A 12,954-nucleotide genomic window follows, 5' to 3' on the forward strand; every position below is an offset into this window, starting at 1 on the left:
AAGGCTCAGGAGAGGATTATTCTCAGGGGTTGTGCTTGCTTGCTTATTTGCTTTATGCTTGGACCTAAGGTAAGAAAATTGCACCCGATGCGTGAGATATGTGATTAGGGCTCAGCCCCGTTGTTAAATGAATTATGATTAGGGCTCAGCCTTGTTGTTAAATGAATTATGATCAGGGCTTGGCCCCGTTGTTAAATGTATTATGATTAGGGCTCGGCCCCGTTGTTGAGTATATTATGATTAGGGCTCGGGCCCAGCTAATGAGCATGATTATAAATATGCATGTGTATACCTGTGTAAGTACATTGTAATGTGTTGTATCTGTGTATGATGAATGTATTATATGTATGTCTGTTTTCAGCTGGGAGGTTCAGCTTATAAGTCGGAAGTATGTCTATTGCACCTAACGAAGAGCTCAGCCTGCTAGTCGTGGATATATTTGATTACAAATGGGCTCAACTTATAAGTCAATGGACAAAAATGGCTTGGCTTATAAGCCAAGGGACTATAGGGGCCCGACTTATAAGCCGAGGAATTAAAAGGGACGCGGCTTATGAGTCAAGAGATTACAAGGCTCGACTTATAATTCGAGGAGTTACAAGATTGACTTATAAGTCGAGGGATTACAAGGCCGAATTATAAGTCGAAGGGTTACAAGGATTGACTTATAAGTTAAGAGTTCATAGGGCTCGACTTATGAGTCGAGAGTTTGCAAGGCTCGACTTATGAGTCATGATCGGCACTATGTGCGTTGAGCGCAGGCCATTATGGCTAGGCCACCCCTGGAGTGCATTATGCACTTGACTAGCTCGGATTCCAAAGGATTGAATGGGAGTGCATTATGCACTTGACTAGCTCGGATGCCAAAGGATTGAATGGGAGTGCATTATGCACTTGACTGGCTCGGATGCCATAGGAATGAACGGGAGTGCGATACGTACTTGTGTGACCCTATGGTCACTTATTTGTACAATATGTGTATGCTTGGTTCCAGTTATTACTGTTGAGCATAGTGTTATATTTTGTGGACTATCTGGATTTGCTAATGTGTTTTCTTGGTGAGTCTTTTGGCTCACGGGTGCTTTGTGGTGCAGGTAAGGGTAAGGAGAACCTTGGCAAGCCATGAGTTGGAGAGCGTTAGGGGCGATGTGTACATATGCAGTCTGCTCGACCTCCACAGCCGAGGTATTGCAGGGGAACTGGGGTTGGACCCTGTTTTGCCGCCTAGGTCGGCTTATCTTATGATCCCTGAGTTGTAAATAAATTTTTAAACTTGTATTTTTGGGATCCCATGTAAAGACTAAAGTTTTCTTTTAATGGAAACGTTTATTAGTTGACCAAGATTTTTAATACATGAAACCTTAGTGGATTAATCACATGTTTTAGTCCAAATGACTCATTTAGCGAGTCCCGCACTATTTTAAACACACGTGATAATAGACCCTAATTAGCAGGGTGTTATAGTAACACACGGCTCGGGGTGAGCTTAGGGGTATTTTTGGAAGTTTAATATATATTTGAGATTTATCGAGTAATGGGTAAGTATTTGGTAATTAGTTGAGCATGTTGGGATTAATTGGGAATCTATAGGACGACTCGAGGAACTAGTAGGAAATGGGGCAAATGATCGTTTTGCCCTTATGGGCAACTAAGGGGTTGGGATAGTTTAAGGGGCATTTTGGTCATTTTAATTAAAGATATGGTTAGAATGCTTCTGGGTTAGGCTAGAAGAAATCATAACACTCTCAACACCCTCTCTCCCTCTCACTCACGTTCTCTCTCTCCCTCTCTTGTGCCTAAGGGAGTTTTGAAGATTTGGAGGAGGAAACCTAAGGAATTAAGCTTGAGGGCTGGGGATACTAAGGCTAAGACTTTGGGGAGCAGCTAAGGATCAACATCAGCATCATCAAGGTAAGGTTTTAGGTCCTAAATTGTTGAAAATTCTGCTTAGGTTTGGACATACTTGGGGATAATTTGGTTAGCTACTGAGTTTGGGATTTAAGGGAAGTTGAGTTGGTGTTTTGGGTTATATGTGTTGATTTTGAAGAGATATTAAGAATACTGGACCTGGTTTTGGTTTGGGAGCATAGCTAGGTTTAATTTTGAGGTTGTAGCTGGGAAAAACGTTGGAGAAACCTAGGGATTTTTGGGTTCACGGGGGCGCGCTGCGACCCGGTTCATGGGCGTCGCGGCCCACATGCCCCAGAAGGCCCTGGGGGCTTGTTGGCCTATGAGCACTCCGTGACCCTAGCGGGTAAGTCGCGACCCACCTCCCCCCTGAAGCAAGAGGCTGGCGCCTCTGACTTGAGGCAGGGCCACGACCCTTAGGGCCAGGTTGTAGCCCGCTAGGTAGTCATAGCCTAGGTTGGTTTTTAGCCTCGGGGAGGCTCGAGGACTTAAACCTAAGCGCTCAGGATGAATTCTACTACTCGATTTAGTAGAATTATAGGTCCTGTTGATTAGTATTTGTTTCCAAAACATTTAATTGGATTATAATTTGATAGTTATCCATGGTTGCTTGTGACTAAGGTTACCGTTAAGGCTCAGGACTGAGGATCGTGCTTGGGACCACTCATTATCCTTCGCTCAGGACTTGAGGGAAGAAAACGGCATCCAAGTGGTTGTGAAGGGACTGAGATTTCCTGTAAATGAACGTATGTGTTATGTAATCTATATATCTGTTATTTGTAACGTAAAGGTACGACCCAAGGGAGTCGGGGCTGATGATAAGCGTACTGAATGCAGCTTGGCCTAAGCAAGCATGGATCAGCTAAATAACTAGAGGGCTCAGCCTAAGGGCGTTGACACCTAAATAATGTATTATAGATTGAATTATATGTTTGGAAGTATATGTTTATCATTGCTTAGCTTAATGCTCGTATTCTGCTGATTAATTGACTGATTGGACTAAAGTTGGTGATATACACTTGTTGCTATCTATGCTTTTTTATTATGGTTTTCTTGTTGAGCCTTGGCTGACGGGTGCTACGTGGTGCAGGTAAAGGCAAAAGATAGCTGGATCAGCCATGAGTTGGAGAGCTTTAGGGGTGGTGTGTACATTGGCAGCTGCTCGACCGCCACAGCCGAGGTATTTACAAGGATTAGAGCTCCAAAACTGTATTCTGCCATTTAGACTCACTTTTGTTGTATTAACTTTGAGGGTTGTGTCTGCGATGTAAATACTATTTTGGGATCTCATGTATCAAACACTTGTTTTAATGAAAGTCAACCATACTACGATCAAAATATTTTAACCCTAACTTGTCATTTGACTTTAGAAGCACATTTATGTCCAAATGACTTGATTAGAAAGTCTTGCATTATTTTAAACACACAGTGTAACCGTCTTGGATACCCGGGGCGTTACAACTTGGTATCAGAGCGGTCTAAGTTTAAGGATTCTTGAAGACTGGTTGGGCATGTACACTCGCCACTAAAGACAAGTTCGACTCAGGGTTTTGTAACCATATATGTGATTATATGTTTAAATGAAATATAAATGCTTTATTTGCACGATTAATAGGAAGCATGAGATATACTGATAGGAACTGGCTTGATTGTTATCTGAATATGCTAAGGTGTGCTTATTAGCATTGCTACTGTATGTGAATAATTGTTTAAATGCCTTATTACATTATGATTGTGTATTGTTGGTTGAGTTTCAGCGCTGGACTGTGGAATGAGTATAAACATGTTATCATGGCCTGACCAGCCGAGTCGTTGATTTCAAATAAACTTGGATAGTTATGCGTCCAAGGCAATCAATTTGACTAACCAGCACCGAGGTCGGGGCTAGTGATGAGCAGGGTCAGAATCCTCCGCCAGTCCCTGAGAACTAGCAGCAGTTGCTTGCTGATATACAAGCTAGACTTCAGAGTTAGGAAGAAGAGATTCGCCTTCTGAGGCAGTAGGCTCCGTCAGGGAGTGCTGCACCTAATTTTCCACCTGTTGTGGCACCAGCAGTACAACCGCCTAAGTTTAGGAACAGGTGGGAGCCACTTTATGAAAGATTTAGGAGATAACATCCTCCAATCTTTGAGGGAGGAGCAGATCCACTTAAGGCTGAACAGTGGAAGAGCATGATCACTTCCATCCTAGACTTTATGAGGGTGGAAGGTAGTGACAGGGTGGCTTGTGCCACCTATATGCTTAGAGAGGATGTCCGCATTTGGTGGGAGGTGACATCACAAACTCGAGATGTTTCTACTATGAGTTGGGATGGGTTCAGAGATTTGTTCAACCAGAAATATTACAACATTGTCATCAAGGCAGCAGAGGTGAATGAGTTCACTTGGTTGGTTCAGGGCAGTATGACAGTTACTGAGTATTCCTTGAAATTTGATAGGCTAGTGAAGTTTGCACCAGATTTAGTGCCTACAGATACAGCTAGACAGGACAGGTTTGTTCGAGGGCTTAATGCTATGATAGCCCGAGATGTAAGGATCACATCAATACCTGGGGAGACGACCTATGCCCAGGTGGTTGAGAAGACCTTCATTGCTGAGGAGGCAGAGAACAAGATTTTGGGGGAGAACGCTGTGAGCCGGGATATTCGCAGGGCAGTACCTCCATTTACAGGGTCTGGTAAGGGCAGAGGCCTCAGTGATCAGAAGAGGAAGACCCCTGACACCTCGACCACCGTTGGTCCTGATAGGAGGGGCTGGGGTGCCTAGGATGGCTGCCAGGGAGGTGGAGAGACATGGAGGAGCTATCCAGAGTGCACTAGATGTAGGAAGCGCCATCTGGACAAATGCTAGGCAAAGGCTTGTTACTTGTGCGGGGTGGTTGGACACCTCAAGAAAGATTGCTCGACATTGAAGAAGGAGGAAATAGGGAAGGTGGACAACTTGACTCCAACTCGAGTGTTCGCCTTGACATAGGCAGAGGCTGAGGCTAGTCCCTCGGCAGTGACAGGTGAGCTTTCTAGCGCTGGTTCTTCATATACTGTATTGATTGACTCTGGTGTTATACATTCATTTGTTTCTAGTAAAGTGATTGATAGATTGTGTAGGCCTAATGAGTATTATACAGCGAGGTATGGGACTATACTGCCTACAGGGGAGATGGTAGTTTCTAGGAGATGGATTAGAGCACTGCCAGTGATGGTGGATAGTAGGGAACTATCAGTAGACTTGATTGAGTTGGGTATGGATGATTTTGATATGATTCTGGGGATGGATTGGCTAGTCAGATACAGGGCCACTATAGATTGCAGGAAGAAGATTGTGACTTTTAAGCCTGAGGGGGAAAACCCCTTCATTTTTGTGGATACTATGCATGGACCTCGCGTTCCTATGATATAAACGTTGAGGGCTAGGGACCTATTACAAGGAGTTTGTATAGGTTTTCTATCTAGTGTGGTGGATACTACTAGAGTTACACTAGTGGGCCCAGGAGAGACTATACTAGTATGCGAGTTTTTGGATGTGTTTCCTGAGGATTTACTGGGGCTACCGCTGCACAGGGAAATTCAGTTTGTCATTGAGTTAGCACCGGGTACGGAGCTAGTGTCGAGGGCACCGTATAGGATGGCTTCGGCCGAGCTACAGGAGTTGAAGATACAGTTGCAAGAGCTTTTAGACTTGGAATTTATTAGACCTAGCTTCTCGCCATGGGGTGCTCTGGTTTTATTTGTGAAGAAAAAGGATGGGACTCTAAGAATGTGTATAGACTACAGAGAGTTGAACAAGTTGACCATCAAGAACAAGTACCCCCTACCGAGGATAGATGACCTGTTCGACCAACTGCAGGGTAAGACGGTATTTTCGAAGATTGATCTTCGATCTGGTTATCACCAGCTGAGGATCAAGGAGGAGGATATTCTGAAGATGACCTTTCGTACAAGGTATGGGCATTATGAGTTCTTGTTCATGTCATTTGATATGAACAATGCCCCAGCAGCATTTATGGATCTGATGAACAGGGTGTTCAAGGACTTCTTAGATCAGTATGTGATTGTCTTCATCAATGCCTCCTAGTTTACTCAAGTTCAAAGGCAGAGCATGAGCAGCATCTCCAACGGGTATTACAGAGATTGAGAAAGCATCGGTTGTATGCTAAGTTTAAGAAGTGTGGGTTCTGGTTACCGAAGGTGACATTCCTTGGACACATTGTTGGTGGAGATGGGATTAAGGTAGATCTGACTAAGGTAGAGGCAATTAGGAATTGGCCAAGGCCAAGGAATGCCTCAGAGGATAGGAGCTTCCTTGGACTAACGGGATATTATAGACGATTCGTGGAAGGGTTTTCAACGATTTCCACACCGTTGAATGAGTTGGCATGGAAAATCTGAAGTTCACCTGGTCTGAAAAATGTGAGGGTAGCTTCCAGGAGTTAAAGCGACGATTGATTGCTACTCTTGTGTTGAGCCTCCCTTCATAGGGAGGGAAGTTTGTAGTGTACTATGACGCATCGAGACTGGGATTGGGGTGCGCATTGATGCAGAATGAGAAGGTTATTGCCTATGCATCGCGACAGTTGAAGGAATATGAACAGCGATACCCTACTCATGATTTGGAACTAGCAGCAGTGGTGTTTGCACTAAAAGTATGGCGACATTATTTGTATGAGGAGAAGTGCGAGATATACACAGATCATAAGAGTTTGAAGTATTTCTTCACCCAGAAGGACTTAAACATGAGACAGAGACATTGGGTGGAATTGGTGAAGGACTACGACTGTGACATCCTTTACCACCCAGGAAAAGCCAATGTAGAGGCCGATGCGTTGAGCCGGAGGGGCCTAGGACAGTTGTTTAGTTCGAAGCAAATATCAAAGGAATTAGTAGAGGAAATGGCTAGAACGAGGATAGAATTGGTTGTGGGCCAGTTGGCCAATATTACTCTGCAGTCCACCCTATTGGAGAGGATAAGAGAGGGGCAGATAGGTGATGCCCAATTGCAAGAGGTTAGAGGAAGTGTCCTAGCTAGAGTGGCTAAGGATTATTCGATTTCAGAGACAGATTTACTGCAGTGTAAGGATCAGATCTGTGTTCCGATGGATATGGGTATTAGATGAGAGATACTTGATGAATCTCATACCACACCGTACTCACTCCATCCAGGCACCAGAAAGATGTATCAGGATCTACGAACTTCATATTGGTGGTCTGGGATAAAGAAGGATGTGGTTGAATACGTAGCCAAGTGTTTAACATGTCAGCAGGTAAAGGCTGAACATCAGCGACCGGCGGGGTTGTTACAACCTTTGGGTACTCCCGAGTGGAAGTGGGAAGATATTACCATGGATTTTGTGGGAGGTTTACCCAGGATAGTGAGGCAACATGACTCGGTGTGGGTGGTAGTAGACAGGTACACTAAGTCAGCTCAGTTTCTGCCAGGAAGATGACCTATACTGTGGATTAGTACGCAGAGTTATATGTGAGGGAGATTATACGTCTCCATGGGGTTCTGAAATCTATAATATCGGACCAGGATCCCATATTTACCTCCAAGTTTTTGGGTGGTTTCCAAAAGGCTATGGGAACTCAGCTGAAGTTCAATACAACCTTTCACCTTCAGACAGACAGACAGTCTAAGAGGGCAATTCAAATATTGGAGGACATGCTTAGGGCATGTGTGCTAGACATTGAAGGTTCTTGGAGTAAATACCTCCCGTTGATTGAATTTTCGTACAACAACAGTTATCAATCAACGATTGGAATAGCTCCATACAAGATGTTATACGGAAGGAAGTGTAGATCGCCCATTCATTGGGATGAGATGGGGGAAAGGAAGTATTTGGGACCGGAGATGGTTCAGAAGACTAATGAAGCTATTAAGAAGATCTGAGCTCGAATGCTCGCTTTTCAGAGCAGACAGAAAAGCTACCCTGATCCTAAGCATAAGGACATGGAATTCTAGATGGGGGACAACGCGTTTCTGCGAGTTTCACCGTTGCGAGGGGTGAGGAGATTTGGGAAAAAGGGCAAGCTGAGCCCTAGATTCATAGGAGCTTTTGAGATCTTGGAGAGGATCGGGCAGGCAGCCTATAGATTGGCTCTGCCACCATCATTATCAAGAGTTCACGACGTATTCCACATCTCTATGCTTCCGAAGTATGTCTCAAATACGACTCATGTATTGGGATATGAGGATCTAAAGCTATAGACTGATTTATCGTATGAGGAGCAACTGGTTCAGATCCTAGATAGGAAGGATAAAGTTTTGAGGAACAAGACGATTCCTCTAGTCAAAGTCTTATGGAGGAATAACAAGGTCGAGGAAGCGACCTGGGAGCTAGAGCCAAATATGCAGGATCAATATCCTGAGTTATTCAGGTAAATTTCGAGGACAAAATTCTCAGTAGGAGGGGATAGATGTAACGACCCAAAAATGCTAATAGGGTTTAGTGCCTTGATTAGCATGCCAGGAGGGCATAATTAGATATGTGTGTGATTAATTGATTAAATGATTAATTGATTAATTTAGATTTATCGAGTAATGGATAAGTATTTGGTAATTAGTTGGGCATGTCGGGATTAATTGGGAATCTATAGGACAACTCGAGGAATTAGCGGGAAACAGGGCAAATGACCGTTTTGCCCTTATGGACAACTAAGGGGCTGGGATAGTTTAAGGGGCATTTTGGTCATTTTAATTAAAGATATGGTTAGAAAGCTTCTGGGTTAGGCTGGAAGAAATCATAACACTCTCAGCACTCTCTCTCCCTCTCACTCATGTTCTCTCTCTCCCTCTCTTTTGCCCAAGAGAGTTTGAAGATTTGGAGGAGGAAACCTAAGGAATTAAGCTTGAGGGCTGAGGAAACTAAGGCTAAGACTTTGGGGAGCAGCTCAGGATCAACATCAGCATCATCTAGGTAAGGTTTCAAGTCCTAAATTGTTGAAAATTATTCTTAGGTTTGGACATGCTTAGGGATAATTGGGTTAGCTACTAAGTTTAGGAATTAAGGGAAGTTGAGTTGGTGTTTTAGGTTATATGTGTTGTTTTTGAAGAGATATTAAGAATTATGGACCTGGTTTTGGTTTGGGTGCATAGCTAGATTGAATTTTGAGGTTGTAGCTAGGAAAAACGTTGGAGAAACCTATGGATTTTTGGGTCCACGGGGGCGCATCGCGACCCAGTTCATGGGCGTTGCGACCCGCGTGCCCGAGAAGGCCCTGGGGGCTTGCTGACCTATGAGTGCACCACCACCCTAGGGGGCAAGTCGCAGCCCGCCTCCCCCCTGAAGCAAGAAGTTGGCGCCTCTGAATTGAGGCGCGCCGCAATCCTTAGGGTCAGGTCATGGCCCGCCTAGGCAGTCATAGCCTAGGTTGGTTTTTAGGCTTGGGGACTTAAACCTAAGCGCTCGGGATGAATTCTACTCCCCAGTTTAGTAGAATTCGAGGTCTCGGAGATTAGTATTTGTTTCCAAAACATTTAATTGGATTATAATTTGATAGTTATCCATGGTTGCTTGTGACTAGGGTTACCGTTAACGCTCATGACTGAGGATCGTGCTCGGGACCGCTCTTTATCCTTCGCTCAGGACTTGAGGTAAGAAAATTGCACCCAAGTGGTTGTGAAGGGACTCAGATTCCCTGTAAATGAAGATATGTGCTCTATAATTTATATATATGCTATGTGTAACGTAAAAGTACCGCCTAAGGGAGTCGGAGCTGATGATAAGCGTACTAAACGCAGCTTGGCCTAAACAAGTCGGGATCAGCTAAATAACCAGTGGGCTCGGCCTAAGGGCGCCGACACCTAAATAATGTATTAAAGTTTGAATTATATGTTTGGAAGTATATGTTTATCATTGCTTAGCTTAATGCTCGCATTCTGCTAATTAATTGAATTGATTGGACTAAAGTTGGCTATATACACTTGTTGCTATCTATGCTAGTTGATTATAGTTTTCTTGCTGAGCCTTGGCTGACGGGTGCTACGTGGTGCAGGTAAAGCCAAAGGCAAGCTGGACCAGCCATGAGTTGGAGAGCTTTAGGGGCAGTGTGTACATTGGCAGTTGCTCAGCCGCCACGGCCGAGGAATTTACAGGGATTATAGCTCCAAAACTGTATTTTTCCATTTAGATTGGCTTTTGTTGTATTAACTTTAAGGGTTGTATCTGCCATGTAAATACTATTTTTGGGATCCCATGTATCAAACACTTGTTTTAATGAAAGTCAACCATACTACGATCAAAATTGTTTAACCCTAACTTGTCAGTTGACTTTCAAAGCACATTTATGTCCAAATGACTTTATTAGCAAGTCTTGCGCTATTTTAAACACATAGTGTAACAGTCTTGGATACCCAAGGCGTTACAGGATAGGTTTTTGGAGGGATTTAACTTGAGAAAAATGGAGAAAAAATAGATTTTGCAAGTTGAGTCGCGGCCATGTTCTTGAGGCGCTGTGGCTCTCTTGGACGCTGGGAGAAGCAGGTGTCGTTAGGTCATTTGATTCGCGGCGCCAGTTAAGGTGCGCCGCGGTGCTGGTGCAGTCAGGGGCGAGCCTTGGGCTCTCTAACTTGGGGCGGGCCGCCACACTTAAGGGGTTCTCAAGCCTTGGAAGGGTTTTGAGTGTGGGAACCCAAACCTAAGGTCTCCTACTACCCGATTTAGTAGGATTCGATGTCCTAGAGGCTAGGACTCAGTTCGGAAGCCTTTATTTATTCGTTATTGATGGGATTCTATACTTGGTTGTGACTAGGTTATCGCTAGGGGCTTGGAATCAGGATCGTGCTCGAGGGTCGTTCTTAATTTACATTACACTCGGACTTGAGGTAAAAAAACTGCACCCAATACGTGATGTACATGATTAGGGCTTGGCCCGAATGTTGAATATAGATTTGATTAGGGCTTGAGCCCTCTAAATGTGCATGATTATGATTATGCTTGTGATTGATTGATTAAGCATGTTGAATGCTCTGTGTTCGGATATTTGTTATATAATGAATGTCTGTCTACATTATCTGACTGAGAAAGGCTTGAGTTATGAGTCAAGGACGACAATAGCGTTGAGCGCTAGTCGAAAAGAATTGACTTATAAGACAAGGACGACAATAGCACTGATCGAAAAGCATTGACTTATCAGTCAAGGGCGGCAATAGCGCGCTGAGCGTTGGTCGATATGGTTAGGCCTAATCAGGAGTGCATCATACACTTGTCCGACCCAATGGTCGTGGAAAATTAAGCGCTAGGTACGCTGGGCCAGCTCCAAGGCTAGTTATACAGAGGATAGGGCAATGGGCCCTGGGGTGACTTATTAGTCCCATATCATAGGGCACTGAGCCCCAGTATGATTCATTAATCATGTGTTTTGGCCAACGGGCCTCGATATGATTCAATTAATCATTTATTTAGGGCAGCTGGCCTCATATGATGTTGTAGTCATTTATATGAATGATATACATGCATGAGTAGGTTTATTACTATTGGGCATGTTTTTTATGGTTGGGTAACGTGTTATTCACTGCTTATGAGCATGTTAAGTTTTCTGGTGGGTCTTGGCTCACGGGTGCTATGTGGTGCAGGTAAGGGAAAGGGAAGCTGGACCAGCCATAAGTTGGAGAGCTTTGGTGGCGACGTGTACATATGCGGCCACTTGACCACCACAGCCAAGGTTTCTTAGAGGAACTAGGGTTAAACCCTATTTTTGCCGCTTAGGTCGGCGGGTTGTAACTTTTGAGTTGTAATTACCCTTTTGGAACTGTAAACAACTTTGTAAACGATTATTATGGGAACCCATGTACAATTTAATGTTTTAACAAAATAACTATTCTTTTTGACCGAAATTTTTAACCCTAAACCGTTAATCACGTTCAGTTGCACGTTTATGGCCAAACGACTCATTTAGCGAGTTTAGAACTATTTAAAATACACAATGTAATAGTCTTGGATAACCAGGGCGTTACAACTATCCTCCGAGATTTCACCAATCAAGGAATGTCAAGGGAGTATCCGAAAGATTTAGTAAGAAAAAAATTGAAAACTACTACAACCAGAATTGGAAGTAGGTCGTATGATGGAATAGAAGAAAAGGTGAAGATAAATCAGGTGCAAAAGGCAGAAAAGGCAGCTACAAGGGGAGTTTCTGGTGGAGTAGATTCGAACCCTGATGTAAACAGTACATCGGCAAACCCTGTGCAACAGGGTCACCGGGATTAATGAATGCTTTATTTTGGTATGTTCAAGGGCTGGGAAATCCTTGGACATTCCAGACTTTGCTTTCCCACGTGAACGGGAATCAACCAAGAGTGATGTTTATATCTGAAACCAAACTAATTTAAAACATTTGTTAGTTAGTTATTTTTTATTTAATTCTTTTTAGGTTTTTTTCTATAAAGGTGGATTTACTTTGGTCTTGGGACTTTTATATTCTACAAACAAACATAGACTTGTTTTCGTCTTGGCACTTATGAGTGTTTATTAGTACAGAGCCTATAATGATGATCTTTATGAATCTTGACTATATGTATTGATTTGTTGTAAAGTTTCTACCTGTGTATTTTTAGATTTGTTGTGCATGCTTTTGGGTGAATAAAAAACTTATTTGGCAAGAGGAGTGTTCTCTTCCTTCCTTCGTGTAAATGTTTTTATTATTTTCAATGAATGAAGTCATTGCTTAAAAAAAAAAAAAACTCAATTGTCTTTAGCAATTTTAAATTTAATTATTACACAATATGTACAAATTTTAATATTTAAATTATATTACATAATATTGAAATAGTTATAATAATTATTATCTGTTAATTATTATAGAGAAAATGTTGTTATATTAATTAAATAAGTCATAATTTTCTATTAAGTTCGGTCTTTTTCTTTTATTGTTTATATGCAATACAACTAAATTTCAGTTCATGGCTTCATACTGAAGTGACTGTAGGTTCATTCAGGTGCTGCTCCAAGAGAGCTTTATTCGGCACATATACAATTTGTTAATAGTTATTTATTAATTATGCAGCTCCCTCGGGTAGAGCCATCGGAGTGCTCTTGTGCACACCGGTCGTGCTC

This window comes from Humulus lupulus, chromosome 1 (genome assembly GCF_963169125.1).
Source record: "Humulus lupulus chromosome 1, drHumLupu1.1, whole genome shotgun sequence".
Taxonomy (NCBI): Eukaryota; Viridiplantae; Streptophyta; class Magnoliopsida; order Rosales; family Cannabaceae; genus Humulus; species Humulus lupulus.